At 34.7% G+C, this 22,847-nt stretch overlaps 1 long non-coding RNA gene across 1 annotated transcript; it reads left to right on the top strand.

The window, feature by feature from the left end:
- The first annotated feature begins 1,051 nt into the window (after window positions 1–1,051).
- LOC134699427 (uncharacterized) lies at window positions 1,052–21,717 on the top strand. Its single transcript, XR_010103588.1, has 4 exons — window positions 1,052–1,133; window positions 19,173–19,314; window positions 21,209–21,232; window positions 21,627–21,717. It is a non-coding gene; the product is annotated as an uncharacterized LOC134699427 (long non-coding RNA).
- Window positions 21,718–22,847: the final 1,130 nt, after the last annotated feature.

Below are 22,847 nucleotides of genomic sequence, written 5' to 3'. Positions count from 1 at the left end.
ATTAATTTTTAGATATTTTTTTCGACAATTTTCTTGTCTCAAAGCAAAAACATCATTTCACGCATTGTAATTTAAGACTTAAAGGTTTTACGGGGACATCATTCTGAAAAGTAGAACGATACGTAGGACAAAGGAAAAAAATCGTAATTCTCATAATCAATAAAATTTCCGGATCTCTGTCTGTCTGTTCTTGTCTTGTATTGTGCTTAGAGTAAACTTTGGTAATTTTCCACAGGCACTTGTCTCAGAATTTTGTTTTCCTATATACCTTATTATAACGTGTTATAATAAGGTATATAAGAATTTGTTTTTCTGAGACAAGTGCCTGTGTAATTTTCTATGGGAACCCTGAAGGTTATGATGGTGTTTTTTACATACATTTAAATTATAATTGAACTCTTATGTTCTATTATTCTATATATTGTATTGTATTATTTTGTATTTCATTGTATTACATTGTATTTCATTGTTTGATTGTATTGCTTGACCCTCATGAGTGTAATTTTGCAATAAAGATTATAGTTATGACTAGATTTTACAAATTTGGTGAAAAAACGGGGTCCCCTATCAAATGCATTGATCGTAAAAAAAAGGGGGAGTTCCAACCCCCGCCCCCCCCCCCCCCCCTCTGGATCCGCGCCTGCCTGTTTTGTCTGTAAAGGGTCTCAAGACAACACGACTTAATGCAAATTCAAGATCATTCAATGATTCAATGTAAAAGGTCATATGGCAAACCATTGATGTTTTTATAGATGATTTGATACCGGGAAAGTTGTGGTCTTACTTTAATTTAAACCATGTGAGATATATCTAGTTTTATCAGAGACATATAATTATATGTCTCTGGTTTTATCTACAATAAAAAGAACCAGTTTTGCATTCTTTGTCTTTGGGCTATTTGCGCTAGAAAGGTCTTTAAAGTGATCACGATTTACCGTATTTGATAGTTTAATTGAGGGAATTTCCATACAAAGACTTAAAGTTTACATAGACTATTCCTGTTATTTGTACAGTAGTTAAGAGAGTTAACTAGTTCATTGCCTCATTTTGACTTTTAAACTTCCTGGTCTTCCAGAATATGCTGTCAACCTAAAGTTTAAAAAGTCCGCTTTAAACCAACAAGAAATTAACAGGTCAGTTTTATTTCGCTCTGTTCTGTCACACTCTTGTGCAGAAATGACACTCCTTGCCGCTCCGTTATTTTTATATTGTATTTACTTCTTTTTGAACGGAACATGCAGCAATAAGCCTGAAAGGTCGGTCGAAGTTTTATAAAAAATAATTTCCGGGTATCAATGTCATCTTCTGTTCAAGATCATGGACAAAGAAGAAATCTAGTACTACTGAGAGATTTTTTTTAATTTCTTCAGTTTATCAAGGATTTCGTTGAGTTCAAGTATGTAGAGGTTTATTTCATGTATTTCCGAAACCAAACCAAAGCAATTCATTAAAGCACTGCTGTGACTGGTTACAATTGAATTGCGTTGGCATACTTGTATATACCTATTCTGAATTATAGATAATATGGATAATGTGGATAAATTGGTTTTATGTCTTTCGTGTCAGTCAATTATGCAGTAAACGCTCCATTTGTTAAAAAATCATGGTCACTGAGGAGAGTGGACTCAACAACTGCATGATACATGTAGATACTTATATGTATATAATGTTTGTTCTTTTGTTGTTATTTTTGTATGATGTATTGTGTTCATTTATATAAGAGGTGAAATCAGGAAATATAGAATCTGTACTTTGGCAACTTCCATGAATGATTTGATGGTGTCAATTTGTCAAATAGCATAAAACTAAGGGATTTAAACTTTTATTTGACAGAATTTCTGCAAAAATGACCAATTTTGGCATTATATGGTCAAAATAAGCATTTCATAGCTTTTTCAATTTTGATGCATAAGTGGCATTCTAATGCAACAACATTTGTAACGTTCATTTTGATTGGATAACGTCACTTATTTACATGGCATCAATTGGCAATTGATGCTATGGGACGTACGCGCAAGCGCAGACGGCATATGACAGATTTTAAATACATGTTTTAACGTTATTTTCTGTCGGTTTCATTAGAATGGAGATAACAATATTGTATGTTAAGCTCCGACGGCATCAATTGGGGATTTGATGGTCACAAATACCTGTTTACTGTCTCCGCTAACGCGTCGCCAGTAAACTTAATTTGCGACCATCAAATCCCCAATTGATGCCGTCGGAGCTTAAAATACAATACAGTTATCTCCTAATTTTGACTTTCTATCTGACATGTTTTCATGTGTCAATTTTTGTGTTTCTATGCTTTAATCCAGTTGTTTTACTCATTTCTGAACTCTGAATCTACAGAAAAGAAGATTATCTCAGACAATATGAGTAAAGTGTGTTGTATAAATGACCCTCATTTGACACCCTGTTTGTATCAAGTTAAATGTGAGGAGCATGGCACATAAAAGTTGAAGTCCATAATAAAGACCTCACTAAATTTGTGTAAAAAGCATTTAACAATGTCTTTTGTACCTGTTTCATTTCACATAATATCTTTCTTTACCCCTGTAGGATACCATGTGGTTCAACTATAAGCCTGTTGAGACTAAAATTGCATGCAAGTTTTTCACTGAAAAGTGAAAAATCTTTGTATCAGACCATACTGTCTGCTCAGAAAGTTGAATGTAAGAGGCTTTTTGTGCTCAGATTTATTGTATAATGTCACCTGAGTATAGAAATGATAGAAAAGCCTTTTTTTTTTTTTATTTTTTATAGCTTCAATATGCAGGGGTTTCACTTCATTTTGTTTGAAGGGGCCAATTAGAGATTTAAGCAGGCCTAACAGGGGGGGTTTGGGGGGGCTTGCCCCCCCACGATATTTTTAAAATTAGACGCAAAATCCTGCATTCTGGCGCATTCTGGGCATTAAATTATAGTTCTGAAAATGTCACTTTTACCACTAGCCCACCTCAAAATTTTAACAAAAAGGCTTAAAAACCTGCATACCTGGCATAAAACTATAGTTCTGAAAATGTAATTTCTACCACTTTCCCCACCATCAAAGATTAAAAAAAAAATAGACACAAAATCCTGAATTCTGGGCGTGGCAGAAAATTATAATTGTTCTAAAAATGTCACTTTTACAGTACCACTGTTAATGTAGGCAACCTAAAGTTTGTCTAAGTAAAAAAATTGAATTTAAATATCTAACATCACTATATTGAAATATTTTCATTTATATCACTTCACTAAGAGATTAATTATTAGAATGATTGATGGATACAATTCAATGACACTTATGTATAAAAACTTGTTATTCATGCCAAAATAGAGTTCACCAGCAACAATCGTCCTCAAAATCTGATCATACTCAGAATAAAAAAATACTACATTGAGCATCATAATTTATTTCTGGCTATATAATAATTGTTGATAAAAGGTTACATGTAGAAGCAAAAACTCTGAACCTGAAAAGAGGTTAATTTTATTTAAATAGGGACATGGGCGAATAAGAAAATTATGGTGCTATTTACATTTAAAACCAGATACTTGTCCTACCTTTGGGGACCCCTAAAAAAATTTGGACAGCACTTCCCCTGCACGCAGCAGTTTTAAATATCCCCCTTCCCATTATCCCGGTGGTATGAAAAGATGTGTTAAGAAAGAAAAAGAAGAAGTGCTGGCCAGGCTCATTTATAAGAAAACATGAGCTTCCACTTCTTCTAAATTTCGTTTGATAGCTTTTAAAAGGGTTACATACCTCACAACTGAAAGTATTATCACCAGAAATATATCTATGATTTGGAACGGGACCAGAAGTTCTGCCAAAGCAATTTTTCATCGATGTACCCTGCCCCCTTTTCGGATGCTTTGTAGTTGCCGGCAGATCGACGGGGTCCGTTGTAGATCACCTAAACAGTAAAACTATGTATGTATGTACGTAGATCCCTCCGTTTATGGAACACCCCATGAGAGCTGCGAGGGTACAGTGGAATCCGTGTACATTACTATTCATTCAATCATAACAACGATAAGCACGTGTGTCAAACAGGAAGTCTGAAATAACAGCCAATGAAAATCGTCGTTGCAACCGCATGTCGGTTTAAAATATAAACACAAATCTTCGAACTCCGTTGTCATGATTTTAATATAAAAAGATCTGATAAAAAAAATCGGACTTTTTTTTTTTTTTTTTTTTAAGGACAACTGAACCGGCCAGAAATTGATTTGAACAGTTCAAAATGGCCGGTTCTTAATGAAAACACTGAATATGCATTTTTTAAATGTAAATATGTGCTACGGCCTAAATTGACCCTAAATTATTTTTAGTCATACTTGGCCTAAGACCCTTTTAAACTAATATGATATGTTATTTGTAAGTTTTCTTTCCATTTAAAGTACAATAAGTACATATGTAAGGATTATTTATAATCAAAAAGCTTCACAAATTTAAAATTGCTGGAAAATATTACATCTTCATGTAAGGCTCCCCTTCATTGGAAAACCTCCATTTTTAGGCACAGGCTCATATAAATTTGACTTTTGAAAAATTATGCCAAGTCTGATATATCAAATGAGTACTCTATTGCTTTAAATACATGATGTATTATATTTTAAGGCATTTTAAAAGTATTTTTTTGCAATATTTTAATTTTAAAAGCCCCAAATGTTGATAGTTGAAATTTCTCAATTTTAACGTCCAAATTTAACACGTAAAGTTGAATATAGAATTAATCATAGTGTCTATAATATATATCCTATTGTTATGAAACTTTGTAAGCAGTCTTATAATATATTAAGCTTATGTCATACCAAGTTTTATAAAGATTGGTCGACTTTTTCTATCCTATTAGGTCCGAGCACACAGTTATCGTCCTTTGATTTTCGTTGTCCACAAATATAGTCCTCAATGTGGACAGTGTGTTACTTGCCAATTTTTGTTTTACCCCTTCTAAATTTAATTCTCAATGTTTTATGCCTCATATAGCAAGTTGGGGGGTGAAATGACACTGTAAAAAAATTTGAGTCATAAATATTTAGGTAAAGTAGTGATTAGGTCCAGCTGAAAAAGGTAAAAAATTAGCACTTCGGAAGCTGTCAAAAGATTTCAAGACCCCCTTAACACAAAATTGTCCATATTTTGAGTTAGAGCTGATGAAGTTTTCTATAAATTTGATATAATTTGTCCCAAAAGTAGTACAACATACTGTAAAAATGTTATTGAGAAAGCGCAGGTGGGATTTTTTTTATTTACATTTATTGTCTAAAAGAAATGCACTACGAAATAACTGTGTACTCGGACCAATTCCTTCAACCCCATAGGGGTATAAATGTGCATTTATTCAATAAACATGTATAGGATTGAACAATAACAATTAAGTTGCTTTATTAAAAAAAGAAGAAATTCAATCGTGAACCTCAATGCCTGTTTGGCATGAAAGATCAGATATAATTGCAAAAAAAAGATGCATGGTTTTACCTCATATTTAGCTCACCTGGCCCTTTCTCATCACTTTACACCCACCGTCTGTCGTGGTCCGTAAACTTTTACAAAAATCTTCTCTTCTGAAACTATCAGGCCTCAGAGTACCAGGCCAAATGAAACCAAACTTGACATAAACCATTCTAAAATTAAACTTTGTTCTATTTCTTCAAAAATTAAACTATTGGGACCTTTAATATGCTGAATCTAACCATGTATTTAGATTTTCAATATTTAGGACTGGTTATCAAATTGGTCCACATTTAGGTCTTAAGGGTCCAAAATTTAACTTTAATTGAATTCTTGGGGTTCTTTGATATGATGATTCTAACCATATATTTAGATTTTGGATATTGGAATACCACAAAAGGATGGTAACAGTGGCGGATCCAGGAATTTTCATAAGTGGGGGCCCACTGACTGACCTAAGAAGTGGCCCGCTCCAAACACGCTTCAGTGATTCCCTATATAAGCAACCAAATTTTTCCCAAAAAGGGGGGGGCCTGGCCCCCCCCCTAAATCCACCTCTGGGTAAGAATTGTCTTTGGGAGTAATGGATCAAAAAGTTAAGGAATAAGGTGCAAAAAAGGGGGGGGAAAGGGTTTCCAGGTTAATGGACAATTAATTAAGTACAAAACATAATTTAAAAGCAGTGTAAGGTTGGTAATTGAAACTCATTTTAATATCTCACCTAAACTGCTCTTAAATTATGTATATTGGAAATTTGCCAAAAACTTTATTATTAAAAAAATACATTGGAAATTGGCCAAAAACTTTAAGTTTAATGAACTTCATTGGAAATTTGCCAATATAAAATGTTGCATTGGAGTTATCTACTCATATATTGAGGCGTAAAACAACGACAGTCAGGCTCGCTTTTTCGGCCCTTTCGTTTATTCTCAATTTATTGTTTTACTGATCTCTTTTGTTAAATAAAGTTTTTTTCATCTACAACTGCAAAAGGCGAAACAGATGTGTTAAAATCAGCAATGTGACTTATTTGAAGATTCATGTAACCTTTGTTGTTGTTTAGAGGTTTTTTTCGTAGTACGTATATCCCTTCGACCATTTATTTAGATGTTTTTTTTAATGTATAGATAGAGCTAAACTGCACTATGCATCGGATATACAACAGTTTTATTTCGACTAAACGAGGCTGCAAATTTATACATCCGTGAAGCTAAACGGCCGCACCAAATTTTAGCAAAGATATACTGTCGGACGGGAGAAGTCCAGAGATGTGAATATTTCTATACCCAAATCAATCCTTTTGTTTTGAAAAAGATTTTAAAGGTATACATTAATACGACAGCAACCTAACGACCCATACAATTCAAAACATTGAGAGTCGTCAACATTCAGATTTTTGTAATAGCTAGAAGCCCATAAAGAGTAAAAAGCCCGAAACTGCAAAATTAATAAATAATACGAAGTCAGTGAGTTTTTAGACAATTGTTTGGTTGCAAAATTTTATGTGCTCTTTGTTAATTTCGATATGTGAAATTATAGACGATGTTATATAAATCAGCATGAGCAAAACGCTTTATTGTAAAGTAACGGTAAAATAAATAATGACTATGGATGACGGACGTCAAGTGGCATATTAAATGAATATTCAGAACAAAAAATCAAATGGAAATATATGAAAAATAACCCTGCTTTGTACTACAGACCGAGACACAGAAACAGATTTCTAACGTGTAATACTTTTGTTTTTAAATGAGGGATGAAAGATACCAGAGGGACTATTTTAATAGTTTGTAATCCTACGGTTTGTATTCTTCACACCCGGGTTTTCGAATAAGGGAAAGGGGGAGGTGAAAACAAATTGGCGGGGTTCAATCTTATTTCAGACTTCAGAAATGAAAAAGAAAATTTCTTCAAATATCAAAGGAGTAATATTTAACAGCATAGTGAATTGCTCAAAGACAAAAAAAACAACATTTTAAGTTCATTAGACCACATTCATTCTGTGTCAGAAACCTATGCTGTGTCAACTATTTAATCACAATCCAAATTCAGAGCTGTATCCAGTTTAAATGTTGTGTCCATACTAGCCCCAACCTTTCAGGGTTTGACTTCTGCGGTCGTATAAAGCTGTGCCCTGCGGAGCATCTGGTTATCTTATACTATATGCCATAGGTCAACTATATTTGATGTGTGGAAATATTTTATGATCTATATGTCAGTCGCACAGGTTTTATTTGACCTCACGGTTTTCACGGTTCATTGCTCAGTGTTAAGTTTTTTGTGTTTTGGTCTATTTTTCAAAACTATAAGTAATGGGTTATCTATATGTGTTGTATGGAAGCATTGTTAGCTGTACATGTCTGCCTGGCATGGTTCATCTGACCTTGATATCATTTTCATTGTTCATTGGTCTTTGTTCAGTTATCTTGGTTAATGTTAAGTTTATGTGACAGTTTTTAATAAAGCTTTATACTTAGGACTATCATCATAATATCAATGATTAGTAAATAAGGCGAGACAATTCAGCGTGTGCATTCTTGTTATAAATTTTAGATTATAAGTTTACGATTTATGGGGTTTTATTTATTACATAAAAGGTGATTTTACAGTTTTCAGACAATACACGTAACTCAAAAATTCTTTCAGCATTTTGATGAAACTTTGGTAAATTGATTATTTCTATTGTTGTAAGCTCTCTTTTGATTTTTATAAATTTTAGATTTTGCTTTTCAGAGTTTTAATATTTTTTCATAGAAAAGAGGTGATTTTCAAGTTTTTGGACAATATCCTTAAAGTGCTTAGAGCAGTTTTCAGTAAACTTTGATGACTGATTTATATCTATTAAGATAACATCCCTTTAGTTTTTTTTAATCAATTTCTGATATAACATTGAGAAGTTATTTGTTTATATTCAGACAACAGATATACTAAGTATTGCGCAACAGCACAGTTGTTATTGCACAACAGCAAGAAATGTTTATATAATTTTAAAATTGAATATAAATTCAATTCATATAAGCAATGTCAAGTTCTTTGACTAAATTTATTCAGAAACCTGTAATATGTCAAATATTTAATTACAATCCAAATTCAGACCTGTATCAAGCTTGAATATTGTGTCCGTTTATGCCCCAACTGTTCAGGGTTTGACCTCTGCGGGTGTATCCAGCTACGCTCAGCAAATCAGTTTATTTGTATCGATTTAAAATAATTCATCTGATTGTTACTCAGATATTAGGATTACTTCACTTACCTGCTGTCATTAAGCATCGATATTTTTTACAAGTTCCATTTATCCTGATTCATATATATAATTTGTCACGAAATCCTCCTGATTTAAATATGTCACAAAATCCTCCAAATGTTTATATTTATTCCATATTGATAGAACTTTAGTGAGGTTTTATTCCATATTGATAGAACTTTAGTGAGGTTTTATTCCATATTGATAGAACTTTAGTGAGGTTTTATTCCATATTGATAGAACTTTAGTGAGGTTTATATACGACGAAAAAAAAATCGCCGTCAGATATTGGTATCACGTCGACGTCGTTGTCCGAAGACATTTGATTTTCATTCAATAACTTTAGTATAAGTAAATAGAAATCTATGAAATTTAAACACTAGGTCTATGACCTCAAAAGGAAGGTTGTGATTGATTTTGGGGGTTACATATTAGAGTTATACCCCTTTACAAATCGAAAAATTTGCTGATTTTTTCATTTCCGTTCTCTAACTTTAGTTTGTCTCATTCAAATGTTATAAAACTTTTACAGAATGCCTATTACCACAAAACACAGATCAAGTTTTAATTTCCGTTACATCATTTAAACTGTTCTAGAGTTATGCCCCTTTTCAAATGGAAAAGCTGATTTTTTCGTTTCCATTCTCTAACATTAGTTTGCCTAAACCAAATGTTATGAAACTTGTACACAATGCTTTTTACCAGCAAACTCAGATCAAGTACAAATTTAGGTAGGATCACTTTTACCATCCTTGTGTTATGTCCCATTATAACGTTGTATGCAAGTGGGGGCATCATCTGTGTCCATGGGTCGACACATTCCTCATTTATTTTATATAAAATTGAGAATGGAAATGGGGAATGTGTCAAAGAGACAACAACCCGACCAAAATAAAAAAACACAACAGCAGAAGGTCACCAACAGGTCTTCAATGTAGCGAGAAATTCCCGCACCCGGAGGCGTCCTTCAGCTGGCCCCTAAACAAATATATACTAGTTCAGTGATAATGAACGCCATACTAATTTCCAAATTGTACACAAGAAACTAAAATTTAAATAATACAAGACTAACAAAGGCCAGAGGCTCCTGACTTGGGACAGGCGCAAAAATGCGGCGGGGTTAAACATGTTTGTGAGATCTCAACCCTCCCCCTATACCTCTAACCAGTGTAGAAAAGTAAAAGCATAACAATACGCACATTAAAATTCAGTTCAAGAGAAGTCCGAGTCTGATGTCAGAAGATGTAACCAAAGAAAATAAACAAAATGACAATAATACATAAATAACAACAGACTACTAGCAGTTAACTGACATGCCAGCTCCAGACTTCAATTAAACTGACTGAAAGATTATGATTTCATCATATGAACATCAGACACAATCCTTCCCGTAAGGGGTTTAGTATCATACCATCATAACATATATGAGAAGAACATAACCCGTGTCATGCCAACAACTGTTTTTAGAATAAATGTGTTTAGTTCCGACGCAAAGACCTTATCAGTGACTCAATATTAACGCCAAAATATGCAATCTTTAATGACTTGACAACAGTATCGTAATTATATCCCTTCTTAATAAGTCTATTCAAAGGTTTTGTAAGTTTATGAGGTGAATACTGACACCTTTGTGCTTTATAAAGAATATTTCCATAAAAAATTGGATGTGAAATACCTGAACGTATAAAAAGTCTGCATGTTGAGCTATATTTACGAATGATGTCATTATACCGATGATAAAATTTAGTAAATGTTTTGACTAGTTTATGATATCGAAAACCCTGGTGTAATAATTTTTCAGTAATACATAAATTTCTCTCGTTAAAATCTAAAACATTGTTACATACACGAGCGAATCGTACAAGTTGAGATATATAAACACCGTAAGATGGTGACAAGGGAACGTCACCATCTAAAAACGGATAATTAACGATAGGAAATGAAAAATCATCCCTTTTATCATAAATTTTAGTATTCAGCTTTCCGTTAGTGATATAGATATCAAGATCGAGGAAAGGGCAGTGGTCATTGTTAGTATTAGCTTTATTTAAAGTAAGTTCACCAGGATAAATTTCATTAATATACATACTGAAGTCGTCATTATTGAGAGCCAAAATATCATCCAAATATCTAAAAGTATTATTAAATTTGTTTATCAGATGTTGTTTTGATGGGTCTTTGCTTATTTTTGTCATAAATTGTAACTCGTAACAATACAAAAAGAGGTCCGCAATAAGTGGTGCACAGTTAGTCCCCATTGGAATTCCGATAATCTGACGATATACGGAATCCCCAAAGCGAACAAAAATGTTATCTAGTAAAAATTCCAGGGCATATATAGTATCAAAGCATGTCCAATTAACATAGTTTTTTTGTTTATTGCTACTAAAAAATGACCTAAAAGAGTTTAAACATATATATTCACATTCTGATTTTTTGAATGCCCATTTAATTAGGTGTGTGAATTTTTTCTTAATGAGAATGTGAGGCAATGTGGTATACAGGGTAGAAAAATCAAAACTTTGAACAGATTCAAAATCACCAATATAAGCATGCAATTTATCAAGTTCTTCCAACGAGTTCTTGACACTCCAAAAGTAATTTATTCCACTATTTTCGAAGGCCTTATTTGAACAATTTATTATAAGGTTTTTAATTGTACCAAGTGTGCTGGTAAGAATAATAGACAATTTAGTAGTTGAACAATGGCTTGATGACGAAATAAATCTATATTTGTAAGGGGTTTTATGTAGCTTCGGAAGCCAATACATAGTTGGGACTTTCATTGTATTTGGCTCTGCTTGTAAAGCGGTGGCTAAAAGTTTATGTTTGTTACAGATTTCGTTTTCTGAAAATGGAGTCAGTTGGAATGTTGGTGAATTGGTGATTTCCTTTTTCAGAACCTCAATGTAAAATTTACGTCAAACAATAATAATATTATTAGCAGCTTTATCGGCCGGGACAAAAACAAATTCCTTGGTTAGTTCTTTTAGTTTATGTTTGATACGAGAAATAGGTTTATTGTGGTTATTGTTAATAGTAAAATGTTCTTTAAAATGTTGAATACGTATATCAACTATCTTCATTACTGAATTAAAAAAAGAGTCCAAAGATATTTTGTCAGCTTTTTCCCGTTTTATCCATTTCATACAGTAAGTATGGAGTGAGTCGTGGATGATATTACGGCACTCATTCCAATTAATAATTGACGGGGGACGATATTTAGGTCCTTTACTGAGAAATGATTTTAACTCTCGGTCTTGAACGATGTTAAGATTTCCTGTTATAACATGGGAAATGGGTCCATAAATATATTCGGAATTACTGCAATTACATGAAGTAGGTGTATTTTCACTGATATTAACATCTTTACACAATTGACTATAATTAAACACAAATTTCCGGGTAGATTTCTTGTAAATATAACAAATAAGAGGTAGTTCAGTATTGTCAAAATATCCAGGAATTTGTTCTTTAACAGAATGGTCGTTAAATATACCGGCAATATTTACAAAATCAAAGCCTTTATTGACATACTTAATTTTAATAAAATGTTTTTTATGATCTTCAGGGCGATCAATTTTGGGAAATAATTTAGAATAACAATATGCCATAATAATTTGAACAATTTCATACTTAGGACTGCTATATGAAATTATATGCTTTTCTCAGATTTGACTATAATATTGCTGACATTCAAGTATAAAATGTCTTGAAGTATGTCTCATGATATTTTTTACAATTTGTCTAGACGGAAGGGTTGGCAAAAACCCTGGTTTTATGAGTGATGCCCAGCCCAGTGGGAAATACTGGGGAAACCCGGGTTTTACTGGGTTATACCGGGTAATACTGGGCAATACTGGGTAATATAAAATACTGGCCTGAATTTTAAAGAGGATTCAGATATTTATAAACATATTTTCTCAATAATTCTCCTGAAAATCTATTAAATCACTATTCTGTCTATTTTATTGTGTGTTTTTGTATGTTGTGATGTTATGCTATTGTTTCAGAAAAAGGGAGAAGGTTTGGTACCATTGAAACGTTTAATCCAACTGCAAATGTTTGCACCTGTCCTAAGTCAGGAATCTGATGTATAGTAGTTGTCATTTGTTTATGTAATTTATATGTGTTGCTCATTTCTCGTTTTTTATATAGATTAGACCGTTGGTTTTCCTGTTTGAATGGTTTTACACTAGTAATTTTAGGGCCTGTTATAGCTTGTTGTTCAATGTCAGCCAAGGCTCCGTGTTGAAGGCCGTACATTGACCTATAATGGTTTACTTTTTTTAAATTGTTACTTGGATGGATAGTTGTCTCATTGGCACTCACACCACATCTTCCTATATATCTATATAAGCCAGTCTTCAATACTTTAAGTATTAGGAAACTACTTCCGTTGATCCTACTAGAAAAGTAACATGTTAACATAAAGCCAAAGAATTTCTTTTATAATTCAAATATATATAACTAATATTTTGAATTAACAATTACATGTAAGTTAAATTACTTTTAAATAATTTATATCTACATCACTTATTAATAAAAAAAAAATCAGATTAGGGCCGATCTACATTTGCGCGGATTTTAAAATGACACAAGCATTTTTGTAACTTCCAGACAATAACTTGTGTGTTAGTGTATGGATCTCTCTGTCATTGTACCAGAAGGTTCCATATCACAAAGGGAATGCTGGGATTGATTTTGGGGGTAATTGCCTCAAATTTTAGGAGTTACCTGGGGCCAAAAAACAAGCTTTTTTTCTAGTTTCATGACAGTAACTTGTGTGTATGTGTATGGATCTTTCTGAAATTGTACTGCAAGGTATCATACCACAAAGGGAAGGCTGGGATTGATTTTGGGGGAAATTACCTCAAAATTGTGGGAATTAATGGCAAAAAAGGATACAAAAAAAAACAAGTATTTTTCTAGTTTCAGGACAATAACTTCTGTATAAGTGTATGGGTCCTTATGAAATTGTACTACAAGGTTCCATATCACAAAGGGATAGCTGGGTTTGAGTTTGGGGGTAATTGCCTTAAACATTTAGGAATTTTGGGCCAAAAAGTTGGTCCAAATTGGGGTCCAAAATTAAACTTTGGTTGATTTCAACAAAAATTGACAGTATGGGGTTCTTTGATATGCTCACTCTAACCATGTATTTAGATTTTTGATTTTTGGGCCCGCAATCAAATTGGTTCATATTGAGGTCAAAAGGGTCCAAAATTCAACTTTTTATTTGATTTCATCAAACATTTAATTATTGGGATTTTTGATATGCTGAATCTAACCATATGTATTTATATTTTTTTGATTTTTGGGCACGTTATCAAATTGGTCCACATCGGGGTCAAAAGGGTCCAAAATAAAACTTAGTTTTGATTTCATCAAAAATTGAATTCTTGGGATTCTTTGATATGCTGAATCTAATCATGTATAATCTATTTAGAAGTTGGATATTGGACTATAATAGGTAAATTAAAAAAAAAAAGTTCTTAGACCATGTAGACCACATTCATTCTGTGTCAGAAACATATGCTGTTTCAAATATTTAATCCTAATCCAAATTCAGAGCTGTATCAAGCTTGAATGTTGTGTCCATACTTGCCCCAACTTTTCAGGGTTCGCCCTCTGCGGTCGTATCAAGCTGTGCCCAGAGCATTTTATTTTTTTGATTTTTGGGCACGTTATCAAATTGGTCCACATCGGGGTCAAAAGGGTCCAAAATAAAACTTAGTTTTGATTTCATCAAAAATTGAATTCTTGGGATTCTTTGATATGCTGAATCTAATCATGTATAATCTATTTAGAAGTTGGATATTGGACTATAATAGGTAAATTAAAAAAAAAAAGTTCTTAGACCATGTAGACCACATTCATTCTGTGTCAGAAACATATGCTGTTTCAAATATTTAATCCTAATCCAAATTCAGAGCTGTATCAAGCTTGAATGTTGTGTCCATACTTGCCCCAACTTTTCAGGGTTCGCCCTCTGCGGTCATATCAAGCTGTGCCCAGAGCATTTTATTTTTTATAAAAAGTTATAGATTTATTTTTCATATGTTTAATTTTGTATAAATCCCCGCAAATGCAGTAACTTTTCAACAGGTAAATTTCGCTCAAACGTAATGCGTTTTTTCGCACAAACATGGATTTTTTTCGCGCAAATTTAGGACCAATCCGCGCAAACGTAACGCAGCTGCAGATTAGAACACAGACACATTTATATAATAATAATCAGCCTTTTCATTTCTTTAAGTGTTAATGACATGACCCGTTAGGGTGTTTATTTAGCTATATGATTGCAGAGCAATTTAAATTCACAATTTACTCAAACACTGCAATAAAATGTTTGGATTATTGAAATAATGCTTAGAAATTAACAAGGTATCATAAGATATGCAAATCTTGTATTCTGCCTACATAAAATTAGTGTAGAAGAGAATGAAATTGAATTTTCAATCTTCTAGAAATGACTCACAATGGTTATCTGTATAAAATGTATATATTTAGATATAACACTATGACACTACAACAAGTCTTTACTATTTTGTGTAAAAATAAGGTAAAAAAATCATATTGCCCAGTATTGCCCGGTATTACCCGTTTTTTGGGAGTATTGCCCAGCCTGGGCAGGTAATACTTTGCCAACCCTGGTAGACGGCAAATTGTAATAAAAATCTCATAAGGACCTTAAGTTCTGCAGCCTAGTAAAGGCCTACCAGTATTGTTAACAATATACTATTTTATTCCAGTATTGTAGGTTTTTTTCACACAAAGTACATATCAGTATTGTTAGAGGTGTAACAGGAGGGGTTCAGTGTCTACACCTCCTGGAGTACATATCAGTATTGTTAGAGGTGTAACAGGAGGGGGTCAGTGTCTACACCTCCTGGAGTACATATCAGTATTGTTAGAGGTGTAACAGGAGGGGGTCAGTGTCTACACCTCCTGGAGTACATATCAGTATTGTTAGAGGTGTAACAGGAGGGGGTCAGTGTCTACACCTCCTGGAGTACATATCAGTATTGTTAGAGGTGTAACAGGAGGGGGACAGTGTCTACACCTCCTGGAGTACATATCAGTATTGTTAGAGGTGTTACAGGAGGGGGTCAGTGTCTACACCTCCTGGAGTACATATCAGTATTGTTAGAGGTGTAACAGGAGGGGGTCAGTGTCTACACCTCCTGGAGTACATATCAGTATTGTTAGAGGTGTAACAACAGGGGGTCAGTGTCTTCACCCCCTAGAGTACATATCAGTATTGTTAGAGGTGTAACAGGAGGGGGTCAGTGTCTACACCTCCTTGAGTACATATCAGTATTGTTAGAGGTGTAACAGGAGGGGGTCAGTGTCTTCACCTCCTGGAGTACATATCAGTATTGTTAGAGGTGTAACAGGAGGGGTTCAGTGTCTACACCTCCTGGAGTACATATCAGTATTGTTAGAGGTGTAACAGGAGGGGGTCAGTGTCTTCACCTCCTGGAGTACATATCAGTATTGTTAGAGGTGTAACAAGAGGGGTTCAGTGTCTACACCTCCTGGAGTACATATCAGTATTGTTAGAGGTGTAACAGGAGGGGGTCAGTGTCTTCACCTCCTGGAGTACATATCAGTATTGTTAGAGGTGTAACAGGAGGGGGACAGTGTCTACACCTCCTGGAGTACATATCAGTATTGTTAGAGGTGTAACAGGAGGGGGACAGTGTCTACACCTCCTGGAGTACATATCAGTATTGTTAGAGGTGTAACAGGAGGGGGTCAGTGTCTACACCTCCTGGAGTACATATCAGTATTGTTAGAGGTGTAACAGGAGGGGGTCAGTGTCTACACCTCCTTGAGTACATATCAGTATTGTTAGAGGTGTAACAGGAGGGGGACAGTGTCTACACCTCCTGGAGTACATATCAGTATTGTTAGAGGTGTAACAGGAGGGGGACAGTGTCTACACCTCCTGGAGTACATATCAGTATTGTTAGAGGTGTAACAGGAGGGGGTCAGTGTCTACACCTCCTGGAGTACATATCAGTATTGTTAGAGGTGTAACAGGAGGGGTTCAGTGTCTACACCTCCTGGAGTACATATCAGTATTGTTAGAGGTGTAACAGGAGGGGGACAGTGTCTACACCTCCTGGAGTACATATCAGTATTGTTAGAGGTGTAACAGGAGGGGGACAGTGTCTACACCTCCTGGAGTACATATCAGTATTGTTAGAGGTGTAACAGGAGGGGGTCAGTGTCTTCACCTCCTGGAGTACATATCAGTATTGTTAGAGGTGTAACAGGAGGGGGTCAGTGTCTACACCTCCTGGGGTCAATTCCACAAAAATACTTAAGACTGAGATTGAACGTAAGTCATGAAAAATTCAGTATACTTACTATCAATCTTAGTCTTAATTGTTTTTGTGAAATCGACCACTAGACGGTCAAGTGGCTAGTACTTAGTCCCTTTTATATCCTGAGGATACCTGTGCTATTATAATTTTGCTGAACAAAGATTGACTGATTGATTATTGGTGTTTTAACGCCATTTTTAAGCGCCACATTTGGACTATTTTGTGGCGGTTAGTTTATTTCGCCCGTTTATGGGACTTATTATGGTATACCGTTGTTTGTCTGTCTGTCCGTCTGTCGTCAACATGTCAGACATTAACTCAAAAATGCTTTACCCAATTTGCTTAAAACTTTGGTGAATTGTATATATCTATTGACGTGAGCTCCCTTTCGTGTTTCATAAATTGTAGATTTTATGTTTCCGAGAAAATGGGGTTTTATTCTTTAAATTTGTTTTTTTTTCAGTTTTCAGACAATAACTCAAAAATATGCAGGAAACTTTGGTCAATTGTTTTTATCTATTGACATGAGCTGCCTTTTAATTTTTATAAATTTTAGATTTTGCGGTTCCGAGAATTTGGGTTTTATTCATTAAAAAAGGGGGATTTTCCAGTTTTTGGACAATAACTCAAAAATGCTTTCAGCAGTTCTCATGAAACTTTGGTGAATTGTTAATATCTATTGATGTAAGCTCCCTTTTGATTTTTAGATATTTAGTTTCCGAGTTATGGTTTTATTCATTAAAAAAAATGGGGATTTTCCAGTTTTTGGACAATACCTTTAAAGTGCTTCGAGCAGTTTTTGTTAAACTTTGGTGCCTGTTTTCAGTGATATTGTTGGCTTTTTTCAAGACTACCTCTACCCTTTTTTATTGGGAAAATATGCGTCATTTTCATCAAATTGGGAAATGTAAAATAAACCATGAACTTGACTGAAACTTTAATTTACAGACCAATTTCACTTTGTATTCATGCGCAATTATTACTTAGACTGCACTGTTTGGGAAAACAGTTGTCTTTTTGGGAATGATTTTAAGCCATTTTTTTTTCAAATTGGGATTCTTCTCCAGGGGAAAAAGCCTTTATTCTCCACTAATTTTAGGCAAACAATATCACTGGGTTTATATCTATCAAGATAACCTCCCTTTAGTTGTTCATGAATTTCTGATATGACATTGAGACGTTATTAAACTTTGTTCTTAGAAAACATGACAGGTGTATCATCCATTAATGGTGCAGCTGTTTATTATAGGTGGAGAAAGCCTGAATGCCCGGAAAAACCACCACCTTAGATAGGAAAACTGACAATCCTAGCCAATTAAGATTGGAGTCTAGTGCACCTGCACGACGTTGTTTGAACTCACAACCTCAGTGTTGACCGGCTTGTGATTGTCAGTTAAGTAGAACTACTTAGACCACTTGGCCACCGAGGCCAATGCCTGAACAAAGATGTACATCAAATAGAACCCAACAAATTGTTTACAAATCTACAAGTAAAACATAGTCAAATGAACTGAAAAACAAATAGAAATTCAAAAGGTTCAAAAAATGAAATGTAACTAATTAGTGTTAGTTTGCAAAAGAAATAAAAAAGAAAACTATTTCATGTAAAATGAAATCTAATGAGAGTTGTAAAATTCATAAGTTAAAGTTAAATTTAAAAAGTACATGCAATAGACTACTTTCAACGGAAAAGTTCGTCAATTTTTGTGTACCTTTGTGATGTCATTTACCAGATAGAGGGAATCGCCTGTATTCTAGTTCTATTAAAGTTCATGAAGCGTCTGTAATCGTCATTATGCAAGATAAACTAGAAATAATATTTGTCCCTTAAGTACCTAATTACAATTTCCTTACAACAACAGTGTTGATTATCATTTATAAGAATTTAATTTGCCAAATAATAAGTGCAATATAGCATTATCATTTTTTCAACCAATCGCTCAACAAAGGAATGGAAGAAATCAAATACAAATGATTCTCTTATAGTTGTGGCCTGTTATCTATTTAACAGATATATCTTTTATCACATTACAAGGAGTAAGATACGAAAAACATAATACGAACACTGATTTCATTTGATTGGCTTATCCCACATCATATGACGATATCTATTATGTTTACATGATTTAAATTTGATGTTTATTTGCAGATTGTTATTGACCTGTGGTAGCTGGTATTAACGCCATGATGACACCCTTTGAAATAAGCTGAAGTTTCAACTGGAGTTTGTTGAAGGATATTTTGTAGTTGACAGTTTCAGAACTAGAACCAACAGACATCTGGGACTTTTGGTACTTAATCATACTCAGTATACATATATATAATTCTGGTGTAAATTTTTGTGCAACAACTGAACAGACATTATTTCCAGTGATCAAACATGCTAAAGGGGAGATAATCAAAATAACTTTCTTCAATAAACTGGCCATATGTCTGTGTGCCTTGTCGTTGTAACAGGTGGACAGATATTGTTTCTGGTGGTCTAACATGTTAAAGGGGAGATAATCTAATCAACTTACTTCTATATACTGGCCATATGTCTGTGTGCCTTGTTTGTTCTGATTGGTTCATTTTTAAAAAGGATGAATATTGGTTATTACATGTGTTTCTGTATTTATACTAAGAAGAAAGACACATTGTTTTTAACATACAAACCCTTTACTACAACTACTATCCTGTCAGCACATCTCCATATGTCTGTGTGTCCTGTCAGCACATCTCCATATGTCTGTGTGTCCTGTCAGCACATCTCCATATGTCTGTGTGTCCTGTCAGCACATCTCCATATGTCTGTGTGTCCTGTAAGCACATCTCCATATGTCTGTGTGTCCTGTAAGCACATCTCCATATGTCTGTGTGTCCTGTCAGCATATCTCCATATGTCTGTGTGACCTGTCAGCATATCTCCATATGTCTGTGTGACCTGTCAGCACATCTCCATATGTCTGTGTGTCATGTCAGCACATCTCCGTATGTCTGTGTGCCCTGTCAGCACATCTCCATATGTCTGTGTTTCATGTCAGCACATCTCCGTATGTCTGTGTGCCCTGTCAGCACATCTCCATATGTCTGTGTGTCCTGTCAGCACATCTCCATATGTCTGTGCCCTGTCAGCACATCTCCATATGTCTGTGTGTCCTGTCAGCACATCTCCATATGTCTGTGTGTCCTGTCAGCACATCTCCATATGTCTGTGTGTCCTGTCAGCACATCTCCATATGTCTGTGTGTCCTGTCAGCACATCTCCATATGTCTGTGTGTCCTGTCAGCACATCTCCATATGTCTGTGTGTCCTGTCAGCATATCTCCATATGTCTGTGTATCCTGTCAGCACATCTCTGTATGTCTGTGTGCCCTGTCAGCACATCTCCATATGTCTGTGTGTCCTGTCAGCACATCTCCATATGTCTGTGTGTCATGTCAGCACATCTCTATATGTCTGTGTGTCCTGTCAGCACATCTCCATATGTCTGTGTGTCCTGTCAGCACATCTCCATATGTCTGTTTGTCCTGTCAACACATCTCCATATGTCTGTGTGTCATGTCAGCAAATCTCTATATGTCTGTGTGTCCTGTCAGCACATCTCCATATGTCTGTGTGTCCTGTCAGCACATCTCCATATGTCTGTGTGTCCTGTCAGCACATCTCCATATGTCTGTGTGTCCTGTCAGCACATCTCCATATGTCTGTGTGTCCTGTCAGCACATCTCCATATGTCTGTGTGTCCTGTCAGCACATCTCCATATGTCTGTGCCCTGTCAGCACATCTCCATATGTCTGTGCCCTGTCAGCACATCTCCATATGTCTGTGCCCTGTCAGCACATCTCCATATGTCTGTGTGTCCTGTCAGCACATCTCTATATTTCTGTTTGTCCTGTCAGCACATCTCCATATGTATGTGTGTCCTGTCAGCACATCTCTATATGTCTGTTTGTCCTGTCAGCACATCTCCATATGTCTGTGTGCCCTGTCAGCACATCTCCATATGTCTGTGTGTCCTGTCAGCACATCTCCTGCTTGAAGGATATTAAATATACAAGGTGAAGAAATTTAACTTTACAAGGTGAAGAAATTGGAACAATCAAAAGAATGGAATCATGTCTAAATCAATGCTTAAAATATTATTTATAGTTTATGGAGATTTAAAACCTCCTGTAAATTAATTCTTATTTTTTTTTTGCAGGATAAAATGGAAAGTTGGGATGAGGTAAGATTTTGTTCTTATATTTCAAAGGTTATGTGACCTATGTTTTCTATAGACTACAAAAAGATACATACCGGTAGACGGAAATGGAAGAAAAATCAAAATGACAAGAGTTATGAGAATGTACGAAATTTGAAGGAACAATCCTGATACATTATACAATGATCCCAAGTCTTTTGTCTGCTCTAAAAAACTGAAATTACAAACATTAATTACACTGTCTTTGTCAGTTAACGTTGTTGTCACTGCATTTGAAAAGCAAACTGTAAAAGTGGACATCATAAGTAGAATATAAACTGAACTAAAAAAAAATAGTGGTTTGTTAATGTGAATTATTATATTTGTATTACATTAGTATGTGCAAGAGAGAAATGCTTAAGCTTTGTTTTACTTACAGAAACTTAGTACAGCTGCTGGGGAGGGAAATCTTCAAGATGTGGAATTATCTTTAGAAAATGGAGCTAATTTGGAATATAAAACAGGTTATGTAAGTGAAGTAGTAATAATTAAAATATATAAAGATATTCGCTTACAGTAGATAGATAGATATATACTTTATTCTCTAAAAACTAGATACAAGTTTACAGAGAAATATACAATATAAATACAGACACAGTAGTTAAGGTAAACAAAGTCAATCATATATAAATCACCCTTGTTTGTTCTGATTGGTTCATTTTTAAAAAGGATGAATATTGGTTATTACATGTGTTTCTGTATTTAAACTAAGAAGAAAGACACATTGTTTTTAACATACAAACCCTTTACTACAACTGGATAATAAAAACTAATACTGATTTACCATACCTATAATGATCATGACATATGACACCTTATCATATACATTTACCACTCCTGTACTGAACATGACATGTGTCACCTGGTCTTACAACATTCATTTACCACTTCTGTATTAAACATGACATGTGACTCCTGATCATACAACATTCATTTACCACTCCTGTACTGCACACGACGTGACACCTGATCATACAACCTTCATTCACCACTCCTGTACTGAACATGATATGTGACATCTGATCTAACCACATACATTCACCACTCCTGTACTGAACATGACATGTGACACCTGAACTAACAACATTCATTCACCACTCCTGTATTGAACATGACATGTGACTCCTGATCATACAATATACATTTACCACTCTTGTATTGAACATTACATGTGACACCTGATCATAGAACATTCATTTGCCACTTCTGCAATGAACATTACATATGACATCTGATCTTACCACATACATTCACCATTCCTGTACTGAACATGACATGTGACACCTGATCATACAACATTCATTCACCACTCCTGTACTGAACATGACATGTGACACCTGATCAAATAACGTACATTTACCACTCCACTACTGAACATGACATTTGATACCTGAGCATACAGCATTCATTTACCACTCCTGTAGTGAACATGATATGTGACACCTGATCATTCAACATTCATTTACCACTCCAGTACTGAACATGACATGTGACACCTGATCAAATAACATACATTCACCACTCATGTACAGAACATGACATGTGACACCTAATCATACATCATTCATTTACAACTCCTGTAGTGAACATGACATTTGAC

This window comes from Mytilus trossulus, unplaced genomic scaffold, assembly GCF_036588685.1.
Source record: "Mytilus trossulus isolate FHL-02 unplaced genomic scaffold, PNRI_Mtr1.1.1.hap1 h1tg000070l__unscaffolded, whole genome shotgun sequence".
Classification (NCBI taxonomy): Eukaryota; Metazoa; Mollusca; class Bivalvia; order Mytilida; family Mytilidae; genus Mytilus; species Mytilus trossulus.
The sequence above is the reverse complement of the archived record's forward strand: the minus strand, read 5'-3'. Positions and strand labels throughout refer to the sequence as shown.